We start from the raw sequence: 25,101 nt of genomic DNA, 5'->3' as shown, positions 1-25,101 counted from the left end.
GAAGAACATGAAAAGAGAGGGGTGACTTCTATAGAATTATATGTGCAATGACATAAAGAACTCCAAGTTCTTGCTATGAGATAATAAGTAAGTTGATAAGAGAGATGAAAGAATATTAGCGTGTTCCTAGAAGGCATCTTAAATTTTGAAGGCAGATGTTGAGATATGTAGAACAAATTTTCATTTCATTTTCTCTGCTTTGAAATTACTTGGTAAGGAATTATTCTTTCTCTCTGTCTCCAATCACAATTCCTAATACAGAGAGATTGAGATTCACACAATGTTTAATGGTAATGTTCGATTGATGATAATGGTGATGATGATGATGTTGGTGAAAGTGATAATCTGTAGACCCTAGACTAGTGATTCTCAAACTGGCTCTTAGAGTCCTCTAGAATATTTTAGGGGAATTTGTATATGTACCTGAGGAGTTGCCGTCATAATAGTCCCTGGATCATGACTGCTATAAAAGTCCCCTCGTATTTTCTTCTTTCACTTCCAGAAGGACTTGCCCAAAAGTTGTTATTGGTCCCTTTTGAGATGACTTATTTGACATGATGTGCTGCTACAGGACTCTCTAGGAAGAAAGTAGAAAGGATAAAGAGCCATGAACTCATTTTTCTTGAGACAGATTATTACTTCAGTTGAGAGTATGTGGTTAACACTGTTTTATTAACCCATAGAGAGAAAATATCAACCCTTATCACCAATGGACAGAACAACACTGCAGCTGTCTCCCTTTGGGGGTCAACCTGACTACCCAGACTGAGATGCAAAGGAACAATTTAGAAGCTATGTGAGGAAAATTTTCATAACTGTTTGGAAAATTCTTCTTCTCATATTTTGTTTGGGGAATATATGACTGGGAGTCATGCCTACATTTCCTTTAATGGGAGCCATAGTTATTTTTCTTCAGATAATCACATCTAGTGAAGAAAACTCCTGGATAGTTCTGCTGCCATAGAACAGACATTAAATTAGATCAGATGTAAAATAAGAATATGGGGTTCTTAAAAACTTCTTGAGTTTGAAATGCAGAATAGAGATAAAAATAGTTAAAAGCAGTGTTGGCTGTGTCTCTGTTGGCCACAGAGGGTTATAAAGCTATTATTAGTCTCCTTCTAGAGCCTTTATTATAGAATTATATTATCAAGAATTATTATTAGAGTAGAATTTCCTTATTTATCTTGGAAAACTACAACCTATGAGACTTCAGGAAAAAAAAATTTTATATATATATATGATAAATGAGAGGTGAACTAGCTATGATACAGACTAAAACTGCTGTCACTAATAAAGCTTAAAATGCAGTGGTTTAAATAAAACAGAGCTTATTTCTGTCTCATGTAACAGTCCAGGGTGGTAGGGTGGCTCTGCCAACCTCAATCTGGAGATCCCATCTCTCAGTCCAAGAGAGCAGTTTTATTTCTCTCCATCTTTCAGATAGCAAATGGTAAGGAGAAAAGAAATCAAGGCATTGCATATTTAATTGTTTTTTTAAAAAGTCCTGAAAGTGGCGCATATTACTTTCTTTCACACTACACTTGTCAGTAACATGAACCCATTCAGCTGGAATTGAGTCTTAAGAAGGCCTTTAATTAGGTAGCCAGGGGTCAGGCATGGTGGCTTATATCTATAACCCCAGAGCTTTGGGAGGCTGAGGCAAGAGGATCACTCAAGTCCAGGAGTTCAAGGCTGCCATGAGCTATGAACACACCATGGCATTCCAGCCTTGGTGAGAGAGTGAGATCCTGTTCCTAAAAATCAAAAATAAAAATTAGGTAGCCATGTACTCAAATTAAACCACTGCTATGGAAGAAAGGGAAAGGGAGAGCAGGTATTGGGACAATGAAGTTTGCCACAAGGCCTTGCTGCAAAGCCTCTAGAAGATCTGGGCTAGGAAGTTGCTGAGAAATAGCAAAGGACTCTAATACAGTGCCCTGAAAGGCACCTTTGTAGTCTAAAAGAAGCACTCTAACCAAAAGGAAAGTAATAGGTTTATACCTCTGTCAGTATCCAGAGGAGGAGCACCCATATGGGGAAGTGAGAATATGTAATGCCAGGAGCAATTGTTTCTCCTGGTGATGCCCAAGAGAATGATTGTAACATGTGGCCCTAAAGCTTCCTTAGAAGGCTTAGCAGGGATATGCATATCTTCAAGAGAGGCTAAGAAAGCCCAAGCTTTGGCCAGAAAATAATGACAGGGCTAGCCAATCAACTTGGAAGCTGAGTAACGAGGAAAAAGGAGACTTTGTGACTGTTATTGTGGGTGGCTAATGGAAAGAAATGTGCAATGTAGCCGAGAAAAGTCTTGCAAATATTGATCTCCACCCTTAGAATCTGCAGAACTAATAATGCTAGGAGCTTCTTTTTGGAGTCTCCTAGGAAGCAAGAAAGTAAAAGAAGCCATAATATCTAAGTTTTTGGGAGCAGGATGAAGAACTACCAGACTGGGCTGAAGAAAACTTGTACTTGGAGACCACAGCAAATTGCCATAAGGAAGAAAGGGCATGTTGGTCCTCTAATTACGAACTTGAGGGAAAGTTGGAGTTGACTTTCTTAGAAATTCTACTTGATGGAGGGGATGATGACTTTCCTAGAAATTCTACTTGATGGAGGGGATGATGACTTCCCTCCAGCAACTTTTAGACTGGAGTTGTAAAAACACTGGACGTTCAGTGATGGCAATTTGGGGATATAATCTGCACTTAAGACTAACTAGTGGAGGCCGGGCGTGGTGACCCATGCCTGTAATCCCAGCACTCTGGGAGGCCGAGGAGGGTGGATCAGGAGGTCAGGAGATCGAAACCATCCTGGCTAACACGGTGAAACCCCGTCTCTACTAAAAAAAAATACAAAAAATTAGCCAGGCGTGGTGGCGGGCGGGCACATGTAGTCCCAGCTACTCGGGAGGCTGAGGCAGGAGAATGGCGTGAATCTGGGAGGTGGAGCTTGCAGTGAGCCGAGATCGCGCCACTGCACCCCAACCTGGGCAACAAAGCCAGACTCTATCTCAAAAACAAAAACAAAAACAAAACTAGTGGAGTCAGAATGGCTGTTATTAAGAAGTTAAAAATAACAGACATTGGTGAGGTTATGGAGAAAATGGGACTCATACTCTCTTGGTGAGAGTGTGAATTAGTTAAGCCACTGTGGAAAGCAGTTTGGAGATTTCTCAAAGAACTAAGAATAGGATTACTATTCAACCCAGTTGTCTCATTACTGGGTATATACCCGAAGGAAAAGAAATCATTCTACCAAAAAGACATCTGCACTTGTATGTTTATTGCAGCACTTTTTACGATAGCAATAGACTATTGCTATCGTAAAAAGCAAATGTAAACAACCTAGATGCCCATCAACAGTGGATTGGGAAAATAAAATATGGTACATGTATACCAAGGAACATTATGCAGCCATGAAAAATAATGAAATCTGGTTCTTTGCAGCAATATGGAGGTGCAGCTGGAGGTTGCACCTGGTGCAGCTGGTACAGCTGGAGGTTGTTATCCTAAGTGAATTAATGTAGAAACAGAAAGCCAAATACTGCATGCTCTATTGTAAGTGGAAGCTAAATAGTAGGTACACATGGACATAAAGATGGGAATCATAGACAGTGGGGACTACAAAAGGGGGGAGATGCAATGGTTTAAAAAGCACCTATTGGACACTATGTTCATTATTCAGGTGATGGGATCAATAGAAGCCCAAACTTCAGCATCACAAAATATACCCATATAAGAAGCCTGCACATGTATCCACTGCATCTAAAATTAAAAAAAAAAAAATTAACAGGTGGAGAAAGTGGTATGAGAAATTTTCTACTTGTTAGAAAATTATATGATTTTCTAGAAAATGTTAAGTTGATTGTGGGGATATTGTTAGCTAATGTGACCATTTTCTTAGGGGGTCCTACTGTTGTCAAGAAGGCTATCATATGGTAGGGCATGGCGGCTCACACCTGTAATCCCAGCACTTTGGGAGGCCGAGGTGGGTGGATCACCTGAGGTCAGGAGTTTGTGACCAGCCTGGCTAACTGATGAAACCCCGTCTCTACTAAAAATACAAAAAATTAGCCAGGCGTGGTGGCAGTCTCCTGTAATCCCAGCTACTTGGGAGGCTGAGGCAGAAGAATGGCTTGAACCTGGGAAGCGGAGGTTGCAATGAGCCAAGATCATGCCACTGCACTCCAGCCTGGGCAACAAGAGTGGAACTCTGTCTCAAAAATAAATAAATAAATAAATAAATAACAACAATAATAAATAAATAAATAAATAAGAAGGCTATCATATATTCTATACAACTTAAAAAGGTGCAGGATTTGCCACCATGGTTTTAGTTAAAAATATACTGTGATGCAAAAATTGCAGAGGCTTCACTATCCCACAGGAGATAAAGTTTCATGGCTCCAGACATAAGGCATGGTCTGCAGAGTTGGTGGTGGTAGTTGGCAGGGCCGGGTATGGGTAATGCACATAGAACCCACAACTAATCCAGCAGATTCTCCTGGCTCAAGTTGTCCATGAGTCACTCATCCTCAAAAGACAAAGAAAGTTTGGAGGTTACCTTAAGGAGTTCACATTACTTTGAGGATCTGAAAATCCTTGTTCTAACTAGATCTTACAAGTCTTATTGGAATCAACTTAGGTTGGTAGAGGTCATTGGATCTCCAGAACTTGTGAGGAGTGAATTCTGATATTGACACTAATGTTGACCTCTTGAGCCTGGCCCTTTTCTAAACTGAATGCTGCCATAGTTTTTTAAGATTTCATGGTTTTAAGCCTCGTTGACTTAGCCGAAAAACATCACCCCTGGAAGTCTACCCACTCTGCAAAAGGTGCAGAGACAGAGTGATTCTCCATCCAGGCAGAAACTATCTAATACATGCCCACTAGTTTCACTGCAAAGACAATAGTAGACTCAACCCACAACTCATAGAGGATTTATATTGCTCAAATGTTGACAGTGTAGTTTGTACTTTTTGTGGCAGCGGAGTCAGATCAAAGTGATAAGCAAGTGGCTATGCCTTTATCTTGCTAAGACCAGCATTATGATAGTATTTGGACAAGAGACCAAGATTTTCTACATCCAGATCATTACTGGCCATTCTCATCTAGAAAGTCCCCAAAAACTTTTCCACAGAGGAGACAAATCAAGGATAAGTAACATATTGTTATTGCTGGAGCTTTGAACACAAACTCCAAAGACAGATTTGGCTGGACATACATTGTCTTATAAATTTAAGAGAAGTCCTTCACTTCGACAAAGTATATTGAATGGCCTAAAACCAAAGAGGCTAAAAAGCTCACTCACTTCATTTTCACCTTCCAGCTGAAACCTGGGCTTGGATTTTACAACTTTGGCCTCACACACCATTGAGAATTAGAGGAAATGCAATGTCATAAGACTTTTGCCTCGATGCCAAAGTAAAATGGATGAGGGTGTGGATATTTGAGTTGTATCTTATATCTTCAAAATCCTGGAAAAATATCTGTCCAAGAGAAAACCTGAAGGCCTTTCCTAATTGCTTCCAACATGTTCAACTCTTGGAAACGAAGCCGTGCATGTCCTCTTATTTACCAATTTTTTCAGCCCATTTCCTATTTAAGGCTGCAGAGGAAAGTGGGCAATAAAGAAGACAGGCAGAGAAGGACTATCCATGTTTCCATCAACCAAGAAGCTTCTTAAATAGGCCAATAGTTACCTCATGCTTTCCAGAAATCTTCTGTTGTTCTTGGCATAATGAAAATTTAAGAAATAGGCTCTATTGTTGGATATCCTCTATTGGTAACTCTGCTATTGAAGTGTTTATGCTTCTGGGCTCATTATGACATAGATTCTGTGGATGAATATTGAGAAGGCTTGAAAGAAAATTATTTAGGAACCAACAACAGACACAGTGTGTGGCTCAGATCTTCACAGCAATTTCAGTGGCATAATAAGAAACAGAGTCCAGAGCTTTCACCATTAGGGTTAGTGCCCTGTCTAAATCAAGCTTTTCCCCTTTCTTTGAGGAAATGCTGCCTGTGGTGAGTTCTGCACATAAGCTTTAAACAGCTTCTTTTTTTTTTTAAACAAGATCCTTTGCTAATATTATTTAGATATTATTGTCCTGATATATATTTCAATCTTGTCTTTCTTATTTTGCAACATTAATTTTGTTTTAAATCCCGTATCTCCTGAAGTGCACCTCTTTCTTGCCTGGGGATATGGTTTTCCATTTTGATTGAGGGATCGAACAATAAAGGTTCAAGGACAATTTATTATTTATATAAAGGACAATTTATTATTTATGCGAGTCAGAGAAACGTGTAGCTTTTTGCAGTGTGTGGGAAATGGAAGAACTGAATATCCAACCCATCTGATTGATAGTTATATTAAAGGTTGTTGGTTAAATAAGTCTATTTGGATTGATATGATAAGAGCCTTATGTTTTTCTTGAAATATTATTTTAGTAAATATTTGGTATTTTTATTTTATTGCTTATCCTGCTGTATTCTTCAACTGCTGTTCACCAAAGGATCACAAAGAATTGTTGAAAAATGTTAATTGTTTAATACGTTTTGAAAAAATAATATTAAATAAAACTATGTTTTTGAACATTGTTTGCTTCCTACAACTAAATATTGACATTTAAGGTCCTAGGTTATTGCATTGATCTTTTTTCAGGGGCTCCGAAAAATCCCTTAAGGCAATATTATTTACCATAATTGGTTTCTTAGCATACTGGGAGATAAGGCACAATGCAGCCTAATGCTCCAATTTGGAACTGGAATGATCACACAGACCAATGCCAGGCTACAATTTCCTCTATGGCAGGGACTGGCAAATTTTTCCAGGTTGAGATATTTTTCTTCATTGTTTCCTTTTCTTTTGAATACCAATCCATCATTGGCTAGTAGAGGGCATTTTATTTATTTATTTATTTATTTTTATTTATTTACTTTTTAAGATGGAATCTTACTCTTTCACCCAGGCTGGAGTGTAGTGGCGTGATCTCAGCTCACTGCAACCTCTGCCTCCCGGGTTCAAGCAATTCCCCTGCCTCAGCCTCCTGAGTAGCTGGGACTACAGATGCACGTCACCATGCCCGGCTAATTTTTTGTATTTTTAGTAGAGACAGGGTTAGAGGGCACTTTAAAAAAGAAATAAAATTCTTCTCTAAAAACACACAGTGAAAATAAAATTTGATAATTCCTTTTCCTTTTTTAAAAATGTCATCAGTTTGCTTTTAACTTTTTTCTCATTTGGTTAGAAGTATTTTATAAGTGAAAAGGGTCAGTTTGAGCAATATCCTGAGCTAGTAACATTAATTCATTGTGTACATGAGCCACTCTGACTCGACTAGTCTTACTACCTTCTACTGAATAATAGCTACTCTCTTATGAACATTTGTATCATTTTAGAACTCATGAGTCCCCAAACCACATTGAAATAATAATAAATTGCCTTTAAACCTTAAAATTATTTGTAATACACTTCTTTTCAGAAACAAAATGAGCCAGAAGAGGTTATCTTTAAAATGATTCTGTAATGAGTGGTGTTTTTTTGCCTCCAAATCTAAATCAAGTCCCCACTTGGTGGTCTGTCCCTGGTTAAAACACATGGACAGCTAGATCTGTGTGGCTGCTAAAGAGGCATGAAACCATAAGCAGGGAAAAACAAAAATGATCTTCACTAGAAGGCACTCACAGAAAGATTCCTAGGTAAGCTCTGTGACAGATGACTTCCATAAAGTGGATGGAAGAGTTCACAGATGCTTTTGAAAACAAAGATATGAAGCTGGAAACCATCATTCTCAGCAAACTATCACAGGGACAAAAAACCAAACACCACATGTTCTCATTCATAGGTGGGAATTGAACAATGAGAATACTTGGACACAGGAAGGGCAACATCACACACTGGGGTCTGTTGTGAGGTGGGGGGAGGGGGGAAGGGGGAGGGATAACATTAGGAGATATACTTAATGTAAATGACGAGTTAATAGGTGCAGCACACCAACATGGCACATGTACACATATATAACAAACCTGCACGTTGTGCATATGTACCCTAGAACTTAAAGTATAAAAAAAAAGAAAACAAAGATAATAAAACTCTAAGAGATGTGACAAGACTACAAACAATGCTTTATGAAATTAAAATATTTTAAAAATTGTTGACAAAAAAAGCAAATAGTTACTTATTAAAAGTGAATTTGTGACTTGGAAGAGGCAATGAAGGACATCTCTCTCAACAGAGTGAAAACAGAGAGAGAAATCATGAGTGCAAAGCTCAGAAACGTGGAGTAAACAACCAGAAGGTCAACATGTAACCAACGGAAAGGATAAGGAGAACAAACTTATGAAGGAGAATTGAAAATTTTAAAATTAATAGATTTTTAAAATAATGTCTATAAATTTAAAAGGCATTGAAGCCGAGGTAGGATTAATGAAAATAGATATAAACCTAGATATACGTTGGTGGAATTACGGAATTACAAAGATAAAGAGAAAAATTTTCACATTTTCAGGCAGTATAGTTAAAAAACAAAACAATCCCCTCCACACACACAAACAAACACACTTCTAATTTATTTAAGGAAAAATAAAACAAGCATGAAACTTCTTATCCCCAACGCTGGATTCCAAAATATAGTAGAACAGTATTTCTCTCCATCATACTGAAAAAAAAGGAATGTGACCCAAGCAAAATGATGAAATATTTAGAAAACTATTGTATAATCTTGAGTTTGCAGGGCCTTCTCTCAGAAATCAAACTCAGAAACCATAAGTTAAAAAAATGGATACATTTGACTCATCAAAATAAAAGTGTTTGGCTGGTATTAGATAGACAACATAAGCTAAATAAAAACCAAAGGATTAACTGGACACAATTATTTGCAGCCCAAATGACAGACAAAAAGCTAATTCAATTTCATTCTATATATTGATAAGAAAAAGGCCTATAGGAAAGAAAAATGGAGCAACGATATTATTAAGTAATTATGAGAAGACAAAAATCTAAGTGGTCTGTAAACATGTACAAAAATGCTTTACCATATTAATAGGAAAATAAAATTAAAACAAGAAGATATAATTTTCTATTCATCAGAGTAGCAAAAACTACAGAATTGAAGATCTAGTCCTAGCAAGGATGTAGGGAAGCTGACATCCTCATGGATTGCTGTGGTATTTGACAACGTGAAGTATTATAACCTTGCTATAAAAAATAATCTATAAATTTCTGTTATGATTTAAAAACACATATCCATGACCCAATGACTCTATTAGGGAGATTCATCCTGCAGAAAGAAAAGTAGAATGTAGGTTGTATGTATGTTTAACTCTGGTGCTTTCCGTAGTGGCAAAAGTTTCTGCAGAAAAGTTGAATGATCATTAATAGAATAATGGTAGAATAAACTAATGTCTAGTTGTGTACCATTATGCAGTTTTTATCAGGACTGAGTTAATTCTTTTATCTATTGATCTAATGAAATGTCTATAAAATATATTAGTAAGGATTAATATTCAGTTGAAAGGTAATAGGTAGTGTTTGAGATCTCATTTTTATAAAACAAGTAATGACAGTCACCACAAAACACTTTGTGTATGTGTGTGTGTGTATATATATATATATATATATATATATATGTAGTACTTCTGTTCACAAATATTTGTGTGGACATAGGGAAAAATATGGAAAGAGATGTAAACTGGTTAACTTAGGAGAGTAGGGATGGAGTGAAGGGGAGGGAAATATACTCTCTTGGCGACAGGGTCTTATAAATTTTCATATCTTCCTCAAGATTTTGAACAGCATCTCTTGAAAACAGTCTGAATGAAAGTATCTCTTAAATTATACTTTTCTTTTTATTTGCCATGTTCCTTCTAGACTTCAACAAAAAAGTACAATGGATTTTATCGTACTTGGAAAATCAACAATTGCAGTCTGGATTCATACATCACTGTTTGATGCACCCAACTTGAGTCAGAAAGATGCTTCAAATCCCACTAGGTTGGAGGCAAAAATACTCAAGATTTTAAGAGTGTCTCTTGACAGTGTACAGAATAAGACAGCTTCTCAGCTTTCAGCTTTACTTCACAGTTTTAACAATCAAAAGAAGCAAGGTAAGAACATCTTTTAACCAAGTGAGTGTTGCTGGGGACAATCTATGAATTAGTTATACTCACCGATTTGAAATAAACTTAGTTTTTAATACTTTAAGTGATTTCTGTGAAATGTTGGATATAATGTCAATTCTTAAAGGAAGCCTGATGTTTCATGTAGCATAGTGATTCAGAGTGTGGGCTGTAAATCCAGGCTGCGTGTATGCAAAATCAGTCCACCAACTACCACCTCTGAAACCCTGAGCAAGTTAATTAATTGCTGTAGGCCTCAGTAACCTTTTCTGCAAGATGGGAATAATAGGAGTACCAGTATTGTAGGGTTGTTGGAAAGGTCTTAGAACAGTTTCTAGCACATAGGAATGCTAAGGAAGTGATAGTTATTAATACTTATTGTTTGCTTGATCATTAATATTACAAACATACCTAGAGATTATGACTCACACATCAGAAACATGCACAGAGACCTGGAGACTGAAAACAATCTTTCATAGTCTTCTAGCAACAGAAATACCTTACATGCACAACCAGGCATTCAATTTTTTGAAGTGTTTTATTTCTTTATAACGTCTCATTTTTGTTTTTATTTTTTTCCCTCAAACCCAATGGAAGTTTTTTGAACTTTTTAATGCTGTGGTTATAGCTATTACAATGGGCTTCTGTATTCGTTGTTGACTGCTGTGTAACAAATTACTCTAAAATTTAGATTCTTAAAATAATAACAGACATACATTATCTCTGGCAACTTGTAGCTGAGTGATTCTGGCTCAGGGTCTCTCAAAAGACTGTAGTAAAGATGTCACCTGTTGTTGCAGCCATCTGAAGATTTGCCTGAGACTGAAGGATCCACTTCTGCGATGACTCCCTCAGGTAACCAAGTTGGGGCTGGCTGTTGGTGGGAGGCCTCAGTTTCGCACCATATGAACTGCTCCATGAGATGGGAATGCCACAGTAACTTTAATGATTTTACCTTGGAAGTCACATTCTATCATTTTTGCAAAATTTTATTGGTTATTCAGTGTGGAAGGAGACTATACAAAAACATGAATATCAGGAGGCTAGAATCCTTGGGGCCATCTTAGATTCTGACTACCATAGCATTTTTACCTATTTATATATTTCATTCACTCAGTTAGAACATCTGTCAGTATCACTTATAGCCAATGCACTAGGCCAGGTGTTGCGGTGGGGCGTAAAGATGTGTAAGTTATAAGTCCTGCTCTTTAAAATGTAATACCTGGTGAAAGGAATGAAACACCCACTCCCATAGCTGCAGTACAAGGCAATATAGGATAAATATCAAGGATATAGTGATGTCAGTAAGCTCCTCAGGTCTTCAGAGGAAGAGGAGCAATTTCTTCTTGGGGTTTCAGAACAAATGGAATGTGATCTGGGTCTCTAAGAATAAAATAGGATCACTGTGGGCAAAGACAAGTGAAAACACATCTCACACTGAGGAAACATGTGAACAGGATCATGAAGTTGAGAAAGCAAGCTGAGTTCAGGGGCCAGCAACCAGGATACTTTAGAATAGCACATGTAGAAAGTGGAAGGATAAAGGGAGGGAAATGTAGGCAGAGACCAGTTCATGCAAGTCCTTAGAAGCTATGTTAAAATTTTTGAGCCTACTCAGCAAATAATGGGAGCAGATAAAAATTTTTGAGCTGGTAAGTAATGTGATAAAAAGGAGCTTTTAGTTTACTCTCCAAGGGGAAACAGAAAGTGAGAAATCAGAGACAGAGAAACAGGGTAGGAAGAACTTACAATAAGGAGAGAAGGTAATACAATAAATATTGTAAGTAGAATTCAAAAGGAATAATCTTGAAAGAGGAATCTGAAGAAGTTAGCAATTCATTGGATATCACATTTGAGGAAGCTGTCCCAGTAACCTGAGATTTGCTACCTATTTTGGAGGAGAAGTTGGTTTAAAGAGGAAGATGGTTTAAAGAATGTGTTTTAGGACATATCAGTTGAAAAGAACTTGAGGATTCCTTGTATGCTCTCTTTTCCTTTTCCCACACTGAGACTTAATCTCCCTGGGTAGTTCCTTCCTGAGATGAATCCTGGAGACCTCGGGAGTTGGGGAATCCTGGCACTGAGGTGAGGAAAGAGGGCAGTGTGGGGAAGAACAGGGCTAGAACCTTAGGAAATTGAATTGAGTTAGTTGGCTCCAAAGTCTGTTGAGCTCAATTGGTAATCATGATGGTGGACAAAGGATGGGACTGTGAGAAAATGATGAACTGAAAAATAATATAGTGGCTGAGGTCACAGATTTTGAAATCATATGGGCATGATTAAAAATCCAGGTCTCCATTTCTAGCTGACCTTAGCAAAATGCTTAATTTGCAGGAAGCTCAGTTGCCTAACCTGTAATAAATAAGATTCATAATAGGGTCTTGTGAGGTTTCAATGAAATATTTGGCATATCAAACTCTCAGCATGGTGTCTGGCACATAGAAAACACTCTGTAATGAACAGTAGATTTATTGAGATGGTGGGCTGAATGCTACTACAAAAGGAGATTGATAGTGTCCCAGGATCTTTTAGGCCAGATGAGTAGAATTACTGATCTCTTTTGGAATCTGATTAATCCCTTACTGCATACACCTGGGGGGGAGGTGAGTCCTTACATGTGCTTGTATTCTAAGAAGATGTCAGGTAAAAGGGGTTGAAAAAAACTATTGGTGAATGTGCTAATTAATAAACATATCTTAATTTTCATCCTTATTCCCCATGAATTGTTATCAACAGTTTTACATATAGTATTCCTTTCACTCTAAATTAACAAATGAATCCACACATTATTTACTTGTGGGTTTCTTCCCAATAGTAAAGCATATTGAGATAAATTATATGCTCGTAAAATCACATATAAAAGTCATAAATGTGATTTCTTAATTATTACATTTTCTGACAGTTACTTAAGGTTAAGAAGGAAGTTAGTATCCTTTGGGATGATTCGCCAAATAGGATAAGTTTTCCAGGAATCTTTGAGCTGCAAGTGACAATAAATTCAATTCCAGTCGGGTTAAGAAAAACGGGGAACTTGCTGCTCAACTAACTGGGAATTCCTAGGGAAATGACTTCAGGAAAAGCTGGATCTGGAGGAGGGGGGCCAAGATGGCCAACTAGAAACAGCGGTGGTCAGTGGAGCCCATCGAAAAGAACCATAATTAGCATCTGAATCCTTCACCTGCAACAACGTATCCAGGTTCTCTCATCAGAACTGACTAGGCGGGTGACGTGATCCATGGAGAGAAAGGAAGAGCAATGTGGTGTGGCGGCCCTCCTGAGAGCCACATGGAGCAGAGGAGTCCCCACCCCCCAGCCAAGGTAGGTGTGCTACCCAGCTGGGGAAACTGCTTTTTTCCATGGAACGGTGCAACCCACCGAGCGAAAGATCCCACTCGCGAACCCATGCACCCGGGCGTGGGGTCCCAACCCCAGAGCCGTGCAGATTCTCAACAGCCTGTCAGCTAGAATCTGCCTAAGTCGGCGGAGCTCCCAAGGGGAGGGTCGACCAGCACCACAGCTGCAGCTGACTCCTATCTAAGCTCTTTCAGCTCCTTGTGGGAGGGGCCGCAGCCAGCACTGGGACTCATAACTGCCTAACACGCAGGGGGATTTGAGGGGGGTGGGGCGGCATCCATCTCTGTAGCTCCAGGCTGCGCTTTTTCCCCTGCTGGAACCAGGGAGGCTGCACGGCTTGGTCCCCAGGAGGTGTCCCCCACAGCCCAACACACTGGCTGTGGCAGACTGAGGCAGAGCGGCAGAGTGCCTCTTCAGGCCTGACCCTGACACATCCTTCCTCACTGGGCAGGGCTTCCCTGCAGGAACTCCAGCAACTCCAGCCAGAGGCTCAGGGACAGGACACAGATCTCCCTGGGCCAGAGCCCCTAGGGGGAGGAGTAGCCATAGTCTCTGCAGACAAGCAGACTTAGCCTTTCCTCTTGGCAGTTCTGAGGAATCGGGGCAGACCAGATGAGTGGGTTTCCCCGCAGTGAAGCACACCCCCTCCACCAACAGACAAAGTGTGTCCGGAATTGGTGGGTTCTTGGTCTCACTGACTTCAAGAATGAAGCCGCGGACCCTCACGGTGAGTGTTACAGCTCTTAAGGTGGAGCGTCTGGAGTTGTTCGTTCCTTCCGATGTTCGGATGTGTTCGGAGTTTCTTCCTTCTGATGGGTTCATGGTCTTGCTGGCTCAGAAGTGAAGCTGCAGACCTTCGCGGTGAGTGCTACAGCTCTTAAGGCGGCGTGTCTGGAGTTGTTTGTTCCTCCCGGTGGGCTGGTGGTCTCGCTGGCTTCAGGAGTGAAGCTGCAGACCTTCGCAGTGAGTGTTACAGCTCATAAAACCAGCATGGACCCAAAGAGTGAGCAGTAACAAGATTTATTGCAAAGAGCGAAAGAACAAAGCTTCCACAGTGTGTAAGGGGACCCGAGCAGGTTGCCACTGCTGGCTCGGGCAGCCTGCTTTTATTCTCTTATCTGGCCTCACTCACGTCCTGCTGATTGGTAGAGCCCAGTGGTCTGTTTTGACAGGGCACTGATTGGTGCGTTTACAATCCCTGAGCTAGACATAAAGGTTCTCCACGTCTCCATCAGATCAGTTAGATACAGAGTATTGACACGAAGGTTCTCCAAGGCCCCACCAGAGCAGCTAAATACAGAGTGTCGATTGGTGCATTCACTAACCCTGAGCTAGACACAGGGTGCTGATTGGTGTGTCTGCAAACCTTGAGCTAGATACAGAGTGCCGATTGGTGCATTCACAGACCCTGAGCTAGACACAGGGTGCTGATTGGTGTATTTACAATCCCTGAGCTAGACATAAAGGTTCTCCACATCTCCACCAGACTCAGGAGCCCAGCTGGCTTCACCCAGTGGATCCTGCACCGGGGCTGCAGGTGGAGCTGGCTGCCAGTCCCGCGCCGTGCACTTGTACTCCTCAGCCTTTGGGTGGTCAATGGGACTGGGCGCCGTGGAGCAGGGGGTGGCGCTCGTCGGGGAGGCTCGGGTCGCACAGGAGCCCATGGAGGGGATGGGAGGCTCAGGCATGGTGGGCTGCAGGTCCCGAGCCCTGCCCCGTGGGAAGGCAGCTAAGGCCTGGTGAGAAATCGAGTGCAGCGCTGGTGGGCTGGCACTGCTGGGGGACCCAGTACACCCTCTGCAGCCGCTGGCCTGGGTGCTAAGCCCCTCATTGCCTGGGCCAGCAGGGCCAGCCGGCTGCTCTGAGTGAGGGACCTGCCAAGCCCACGCCCACCCAGAACTCCAGCAGGCCCGCAAGTGCTGCGCAGCCCTGGTTCCCGCTCGCGCCTCTCCCTCCACACCTCCCTGCAAGCTGAGGGAGCCGGCTCCTGCCTTGGCCAGCCTGGAAAGGGGCTCCCACAGTGCAACGGTGGGCTGAAGGGCTCCTCAAGTGCCACCAAAGTGGGAGCCCAGGCAGAGGAGGCGCTGAGAGCGAGCGAGGACTGTGAGGACTGTCAGCATGCTGTCACCTCTCAAAAATACTTCCTGAAACAGGTCCTGTTCCCCGTGCCACCCAACTGAGTGAGACTCTCCCACAGGGGTTGTCAGACACCCTATACAGGAGCGATTATAGTGGCATCAGGTTGGTGCCCCTCCAGGTCAGAGATCTGAGAAGAAGGAGCATGCCACCCATCTTTGCCATTCTCCAGCCTCCTTGACTGACATCTCCAGGCGCAGGAGCGAACCAGATGAATAAGGTCTGAAGTGAACCCCCAGCAAACCTCAGCAGCCCTACAGAAGAGGGACCTGACCATTGAAAAAAAAAAAAAAAGGGAACAAACAAACAGAAAGCAACAACAACAACAGCATCATCAACAAAAAAAAAATCCTCCCAAAAACTCCATCCAAGGGTCAGCAGCCTCAAAGATCGAAACTAGACAAACTCACAAAGATGAGAAACAATCAACGAAAAAATGCGGAAAACCCAAAAGGCCAGAATGCCTCTTCGCCTCCAAATAATCGCAACGCCTCGCCAGCAAGGGTGCAGAACTGGACGGAGGATGAGATGGACGAACTGACAGAAGTAGCCTTTGGAAAATGGGTAATAAAAAACTCTGCTGTGCTAAAGGAGCATGTTCTAACCCAATGCAAAGAAGCTAAGAACCTTGATAAAAGGTTAGATAAGCTGCTAACTGGAATAACCAGCTTAGAGAGGAACATAAATAAACTGATGGAGCTGAAAAACACAGTACAAAAACTTTGTGAAGCATACACAAGTATCAACAGCCAAACAGACCAAGCAGGAGAAAGGATATCAGAGTTTGAAGACTACCTTGCTGAAATAAGTCATGCAGACAAGATTAGAGAAAAAGGAATGAAAAGGAACAAACAAAGCCTCCAAGAAATATGGGGCTTCATAAAAAGACTGAACCTATGATTGACTGGAGTAACTGAAGGAGACAGGGAGAATAGAAACAAGCTGAAAACCACACTTCAGGATATTATCCAAGAGAGCTTCCCCAACCTATCAAGACAGGCCAACGTGCAAATTCAGGAAATACAGAGAACACCACTAAGATACTCCACAAGAAGATCGACCCCAAGACATGTAATCATCAGATTCTCCAAGGTCCATATGAAGGAAAAAATGTTAAGGGCAGCCAGAGAGAAAGGCCAGGTCACCTACAAAGGGAAGCCCATCAGACTAACAGAGGACCTCTCAGCAGAAAATCTACAAGCCAGAAGAGACTGGGGGCCAATATTCAGCATTCTTAAAGAAAAGAATTTTCAACCCAGGATTTCATATCCAGCTAAACTAAGCTTCATTAGCAAAGGAGAAACAAAATAATTTCCAGACAAGCAAATGCTGAGGGATTTTGTTATCACCAGGCCTGCCTTGTAAGAGCTCCTGAAAGAAGCACTAAATATAGAAAAAACAAAACAAAACAAAAACACTGGTACCAGCCACTGCAAAAATGCACCAAAATATAAAGACCAATGACACTATGAAGAAACTGCATCAACTAGTATGCAAAATAACCAGCTACCATCATAATGACAGAATCAAATTCACACATAACAATACTAACCTTAAATGTAAATGAACTAAATGTCTCAATTAAAAGACACAGACTGGCAAATTGGGCAGAGTCAAGACCCATCAGTGGGCTGTATTCAGGAGACCCATATCACCTGCAAAGACACACATAGGCTCAAAATAAAATATTTACCAAGCAAATGGAAAGAAAAAAAAAAGCAAGAGTTGCAATCCTAGTCTCTGACAAAACAGACTTAAAACCAACAGAGATCATAAAGATGAAGAAGGGCATTAAATAATGGTAAACGCATGAATGCAACAAAAAGAACTAACTTCTAAATATATATGCACCCAATACAGGAGCACCCAGATTCATAAAACAAGTTCTTAGAGACCTACAAAGAGACTTAAACTCACACAGTAATAGTGGGAGACTTCAACACCCCACTGTCAATATTAGACAAATCAACAAGACAGAAAATTAACAAGGATATTCAGGACTTGAACTCAGCTCTGGATCAAATGGACATAATGGACATCTTCAGAACTCTCCACCACAAATCAACAGAATATACATTCTTCTCAGTGCCACATGGCATTTATTCTAAAATTGACCACATAATTGGAAGTAAAACACTCCTCAGCAAATGCAAAAAAACTGAAATCATAACAGTCTCTTAGACTACAGTGCAATCAAATTAGAACTCAGGATTAAGAAACTCACTCAAAACCACACAATTACATGAAAATTGAACAACCTGCTCCTGAATGACTCCGAGGTAAATAATGAAATTAAGGCAGAAATCAAGAAGTTCTTTGAAACCAGTGAGGACAAAGACACAATGTACCAGAATCTCTGGGACACAGCTAAAGCAATGTTAAGAAGGAAATTTATAGCACTAAAAGCCCACACCAGAAAGCTAGAAAGATCTCAACTCGACACCCTAACATCACAATTAAAACAGCTAGAGAGACAACAGCAAACTAATCCAAAAACTAGCAGAAGACAAGAAATAACTAAGATCAGAGCAGAATTGAAGGAGGTAGAGACACGAAAACCCCTCCAAAAAATCAGTGAATCCAAGAGCTGGTTTTTTCAAAAACTTAACAAAATACATAGACTACTAGCTAGACTAATAAAGGAGAAAAGAGAGAAGAATCAAACAGATGCAATAAAAAATGATAAATGGGATATCACCACTGGCCCCAATGAAATACAAACTACCGTCAGAGGATACTATAAATACCTCTATGCAAATAAACTGGAAAATCTAGAAGAAATGGATACATTGCTGGACACATTCATCCTCCCAAGACTAAACCGTGAAGAAGTTGAATCCCTGAATAGACCAATAACAAGTTCTGAAATTGAGGCAGTAATTGATAACCTACCAACCAAAAAAAGCCCAGGACCAGACGGATCCACAGCCAAATTCTACAGAGGTACAAAGAGGAGTTCCTTCCTCTGAAACTATTCCAAACAAATGAAAAGGAGGGCCTCATCCCTTGCTCATTTTATGAAGCCAGCATTATCCTGATACCAAAACCGGGCAGAGACATAACAGAAAAAGAAATATTCAGGCCAATATCCCTGATGAACATCAATGCGAAAATCCTCAATAAAATACTGGCAAACCGAATCCAGCAGCACATCAAAAAACTTACCCAGCGCGATCAAGTCGGCTTCATCCCTGGGATGCAAGGCTGGTTCAACATTTGCAAATCAATAAATGTAATCCATCACATAAACAGAACCAAAGACAAAAACCACATGATTATCTCAATAGATGCAGAAAAGGCCTTTGATAAAATTCAACAACCCTTCATGTTAAAAACTCTCAATTGGGCAGGCGTGGTGGCTCACACCTGTAATTCCAGCACTTTGGGAGGCCGAGGCTGGTGGATCACTTGAGGTCAGGATTTTGACACCAGCCTCGTCAATGTGGGGAAACCTTGTCTCTGCTAAAAATACAAAAATTAGCTGGGCGTGGTGGCACATGCCTGTAACCCCAGCTACTCCGGAGCTGAGGCAGGAGAATTGCTTGAACCCAGGAGGTGGAGGCTGCAGTGAGCTGAGATTGCACCACTGTACTCCAGCCTGGGCCACAGAATCATACTCCATCTCAAAAAACAAACAAAAAACAAACCCTCTCAATAAACTAGGTATTGATGGAACATATCTCAAAATAGTAGGAGCTATTTATGACAAACCCATAGCCAATATCATATTGAATGGGCAAAAGCCAGAAGCATTCCCTTAGGAAACCAGTACAAGACAAGAATGCCCTTTCACCACTCCTATTCAACATAGTATTGGAAGTTCTGGCCAAGGCAATCAGGCCTGAAAAAGAAATAAAGGGTATTCAAATAGGGAAAGAGGAAGTTAAATTGTCTCTGTTTGCCGACGACATGATTTTATATTTAGAAAATTCCATCATCTCAGCCCCAAAACATCTTAAGCTGATAAGCAACTTCAGCAAAGTCTCAGGATACAAAATCAATGTGCAAAAATCACAAGCATTCCTTTACACCAACAATAGACAAGCAGAGAGCCAAATCGTGAATGAACTCCCATTCACAATTGCTACAAAGAGAATAAAATACTTAGAAAAAACAAAACAAAAATAAGAGAGTTATATTTATTATCTAGCTATTATTCAGTAGAAGGTGGCTCATGTACACCATGAATTAATGTCACTAGCTCAGGATATTGCTCAAACTGACCCTTTTCACTGATAAAATACTTCTAACCAAATGAGAAAAAAGTTAAAAGCAACCTGATGATATTTTAAAAAAAGGAAAAGGAATTATCAAATTTTATTTTCACTGTGTGTTTTTAGAGAAGAATTTTATTTCTTTTTTAAAGTGCTCTCTAACCCTGTCTCTACTAAAAATACAAAAACTTAGCTGGGCATGGTGACGTGCACCTGTAGTCCCAGCTACTCAGGAGGCTGAGGCGGGGGAATTGCTTGAACCCGGGAGGCAGAGGTTGCAGTGAGCCGAGATCACGCCACTACACTCCAGCCTGGGTGACAGAGTAAGATTCCATCTTAAAAAATAAATAAATAAATAAAAATAAATAAATAAATAAAATGCCCTGTAATAGCCAGTGATGGATTGGCATTCAAAAGAAAAGGAAACAATGAAGAAAAATATCTCAACCTGGAAAAATTTGCCAGTCCCTGCCATAGAGGAAATTGTAGCCTGGCATTGGTCTGTGTGATCATTCCAGTTCCAAATTGGAGCATTAGGCTGCATTGTGCCTTATCTCCCAGTATGCTAAGAAACCAATTATGGTAAATAATATTGCCTTAAGGGATTTTTCGGAGCCCCTGAGAAAAGATCAATGCAATAACCTAGGACCTTAAATGTCAATATTTAGTTGTAGGAAGCAAACAATGTTCAAAAATATAGTTTTATTTAATATTCTTTTTTCAAAACATATTAAATAATTAACATTTTTCAACAATTTTTTGAGTGAACTCCCATTCACAATAGCTGCAAAGAGAATAAATACCTAGGAATCCAACTTACAAGGGAAGTGAAGGAGCTCTTCAAGGAGAATTACAAATCACTGCTCAAGGAAATAAGAGAGGACACAAACAAATGGAAAAACACTCTATCCTCATGGGTACAAAGAATCAATATTGTGAAAATGGCCATACTGCCCAAAGTAATTTATAGATTCAATGCTATTCCCATCAAGTTACCATGGATATTCTTCACACAATTAGAAAAAAACTACTTTAAATTTCATATGGAATCAAACTTCTCCTCCTATACTCCTGTATAGCCAAGACAATCCTAAGCAAAAAGAACAAAACTGGAGGCATCATGCTACCTGACTTCAAACTATACTACAAGGCTACAGTACCAAAAGCAGCATGTTACTGGTACCAAAACAGACATATAGACCAATGGAACAGAACAGAGATCTCAGAAATAACACCACACATCCACCACCATCTGATATTTGACAGACCTCACAAAAACAAGCAATGGGGAATGGATCTCCCATTTAACAAATGGTGCTGGGAAAACTGACTAGCAACATGCAGAAAACTAAAACTGGACCCTTTCCTCATATCTTATGCAAAAATAACTCAAGATGGAATAAAAACTTAAATGTAAAACCTAAAACCATAAAAACCCTAGAAGAAAACCTAGGCAATACCATTCTAGACATAGGCATGGGCAAAGACTTTGTGAAGAAAATGCCAAAAGTAATTGCAACAATAGGCAAAATTGAGAAATGGGATCTAATTAAACTAAAGAGCTTCTGCACAGCAAAAGAAACTATCATCGGAGTGAACAGGCAACCTACAGGACGGGAGAAACTTTTCGCAATCTACCCATCTGACAAAGGTCTGATATCCAGAATTTACAAGGACCTTAAACAAATTTACAAGAAAAAAACCAACCCCATCAAAAAATGGGTGAAGGATATGAACAGACATTTCTCAAAAGAAAACATACACGTGGCCAACAAACATATGAAAAAAAGCTCAACATCACTGATCATTAGAGAAATGCAAATCAAAACCACAATGAGATACCATCTCATGCCAGTCAGAATGACAATTATTAAAAAGTCAAGAAACAATAGATGCTAGCAAGGCTGTGGAGAAATATGAATGCTTTTACACTGTTGGTGGGAATGTAAATTACTTCAACCATTGTGGAAGACAGTATGGCAATTCCTCAAGGATCTAGAACAAAAAATACCATTTGACCCAGCAATTCCATTACTGGGTATATACCCAAATGAATATAAATCATTCTATTATAAAGACACAAGCATACATATGTTTATTGCAGCACTATTTATAATAGCAAAGTCATGAAACCAACCCAAATGCCCATCAGTGATAGACTAGATAAAGAAAATGTGGTACATAGGTACCATGGAATGCTACACAGCCATAAAAAGGAATGAGATCATGTCCTTTGCAGGGACATAGATGAAGCTGGAAGCCATCATCCTCAACAAACTAACACAGGAACAGAAAACCAAATACTGCATGTTCTCACTCATAATTGGGAGTTGAACAATGAGAACACATGGACACAGGGAGGAGAATAACACACTCCAGGGCCTGTTGGAGGTGGGGTGGTGAGTGAAGGGAACTTAGAGGATGGGTCAATAGATGCAACAAAACACCATGGCACACATATACCTATGTAACCAACCTGCACATTCTGCATATGTATCCCGGAACTTAAAGTAACGTTAAATAAATAAATAAATTTTAAAAGCCTCTTTCTGCTTTCCCCAAAAAAAAATAAAGAAAGAAAAGTTGGGGCTAAAACTGTCTTTACAATTTTGTCCTTTAGTACTTGGCTTTGCTTGTCTCTGCATTAAGTCTTTTCTCAGGGAGGCTGTTTCTTTTAGTGGCAATATGGTTGCCAGCAGCTTCAGGCCCTTAATCTATGCCTTCAGAAACTCTAGCATAGAGTGCCTGTCTCTCTTGTGGTGACTCTGGGATATATTCTCAGGATTAGCTTAGATCAACTCTAATATCATTATGTGCTCTTCCTAGAACCATTCACTGTAGCCAGAGGAGGATGTTACATTGATCACCTTAGCCTGGGTACACACCTTCCTTTGTTACTGGAGATGGAATCCATTTTATCTGGATGTCATGGAAGGAAAGTGAGGGGATGTTTCTTGAGGAAAAGCAGTATCCTATGAGAAGGGATAGGGGGAATGGATACTGTAAAGTGAAACTCACAAAATCTTCCTCTAATTCATGAGTTAAGTTGTTAGTCAAGATTCAGGTATAACAGATAACACCAAGTACAACAGACAAAAGAGCCTTAATCAGTTTCCTCTCTGTAGGTTTTCTGCTTTTCAGCCTGCTAACCCTGTGATAGCACATCATGGACAGTCAATCAATACTTGTTGAATTGAGTTGAACTTGATCCAGACTCACACTTTCTCTCAGGGTTGAATGACTCAGGTTTGCTCCCACAACTCATTCTATTTAATTTTCAGAACCATTTATACAGATATATGAACAGGAAACCAGGGATTCTGAAAACAAAACTTATCTTCACATTTTTCACAGATGGACTCTATCCTCTCCTCTTTCTCACCCTAGAGCGTCCCAAAGCTTTCTCAGAGGAAGAAAAATGGTTGTCTCGGAATGACCAATGCTTTTTAAAGAGGAAGCACTGGTGAAAAGTTGTAAAAACTGTACCAGATGTAGACAATTAATAGATGGATAGAAAAGATGGAAAAAATCTGTTTCTAGATGAGAGCGAAGAAGGCAACGACTCTTTCCAAGTGCTCTGGAGGGGCAGCTCAAAGCACTTTAATCTTTGATGAATGCGATTGAACTCTTTCCGCTACTGAAGGAAAGATAGAAGTGCTCACAAGGGCTCATCCTGTGCTGGCTCTCTGCCACCATCCATCCTGTCTTCTGCATAACTATCAGACCTTTCACCATTCACTGTTTTTATTACTCTAAAATTCCTCTTTCAGACCAGAAAATCTGGTAGATGAGATACATGTGGAAAACAGAGACAGGTATTACAGTCAGAGGGCACTCTGACTGGCTCATTCTGGAATATGAGCCAGGAGTTTAGCACAGGATGCTGCATTAGGGGTTTTTGGGCAGTTGCTAAGAATCCCATGTTTGCTCTACTCTTTTATCTACCACTCCAAGAGTGTCTTTAGCTATACTGTCCAGGTATCATGTAGGATGTTCATGGACAAAGAGGCTGTGGCATTACAGATCTAATTATGTTAGGATGAAAATCAATGGATAAAATACCCTTCTTGGTCAATATGTAAGACTTTTGCTTGTTAATTAAGATATCACATCTAATTTGATGATAAAATACTGAGTGCACGGGAAAGGATGAAGGCACATCTCAAACACACACCGAGACTAATAAACTTTTTAATGCTTATGTCTGAGAATACTATCTATGACTTATAATGCAGATGGAACCAGATTGAGAAAAACCAACCAACCAACCAACCAACCAACCAACCAACCGACCGACCAACATGATGGCTGAACCAGACAAGAGAAGTCCTGAAGGAAAATACCCATCAATTACCAGAATCTGTGACTGCCATACATCAAAGGTATTGTATCCATGACGGCATGCTGCTTTTTGTGGTGTTTTGATTGACGTCACAATTTCCCAGCAGTCTTTCTACAGCCATTCTGAGATAGCATCCAGAAATCAGTGAAATATCAGAATAGGAAGTATTTGTGTATGTAGACTAATGTGGCACATTCCATCTTGGAAGATGTAATCCTTAAAGGAAGGTAGAAAGAATCTTGGTAGCAGTGTATGCTGGGAACATACTCAGCCATTTCCCATGTATTTTCTAGATTTAGGGAATCAGAAATCAAGAAAGGAATGTGGGAGATGCTGGCACCTTAGTGGAGGGAAGTTGTCTCAAGTAAGCAGCTACACAGAAATGAGGAATTGGGCTTTTTAGCCATGAGTTACAGCTATCAGTCCAAATTGTCTAAAATCAGAAAAATATATTAAAAGGTATCAACTCCCATTGAGCCTATTCTTTGCAAAAGTATATTTTATATTCATCTCTTTTGATTCCTGAAATAATCCTAAACTAGATATGGTGGATGTTATCCTACAAATGAAGATGCTAAGGCCTGAGGGGGTTAATGTCTTGCTTAGTTTATAAGAAAATAATGGAAATCATATGTTCTTACTCAAGCCCAGTTACCGTTCCATGATGTTTTAAACTGACAGACCAATAACAACAAAGATGAACAAAGGGTTAAACTCAAACCCACCAGAAATATTTGGAGTCCAAAATAGAGTGAATGGTGGTGGATGCTATCTTGTAATTATAATCTGTATGTCAAAATAAGACAATCCTGTTGAAAGAATTAACTTGAACGTGGAAAGCATGGGCAAAATGAGGAAGTTGTAAAAGATAGTGCTGTACAATAGCTTTTGTTGTTGTCACTAGTAGCGGCATTCCTTGTTTTTTAACTTT

At 40.0% G+C, this 25,101-nt stretch overlaps 1 long non-coding RNA gene across 1 annotated transcript; it reads left to right on the top strand.

Moving 5' to 3' along the window:
* The first annotated feature begins 10,922 nt into the window (after nt 1-10,922).
* On the top strand, nt 10,923-24,204 carry LOC131383243 (uncharacterized). Its single transcript, XR_009213123.1, has 3 exons — nt 10,923-10,979; nt 13,321-13,442; nt 24,064-24,204. It is a non-coding gene; the product is annotated as an uncharacterized LOC131383243 (long non-coding RNA).
* Nucleotides 24,205-25,101: the final 897 nt, after the last annotated feature.

The sequence above is a fragment of the Hylobates moloch genome, unplaced genomic scaffold, assembly GCF_009828535.3.
Source record: "Hylobates moloch isolate HMO894 unplaced genomic scaffold, HMol_V3 SCAFFOLD_4, whole genome shotgun sequence".
NCBI lineage: Eukaryota > Metazoa > Chordata > Mammalia > Primates > Hylobatidae > Hylobates > Hylobates moloch.
The sequence above is the reverse complement of the archived record's forward strand: the minus strand, read 5'-3'. Positions and strand labels throughout refer to the sequence as shown.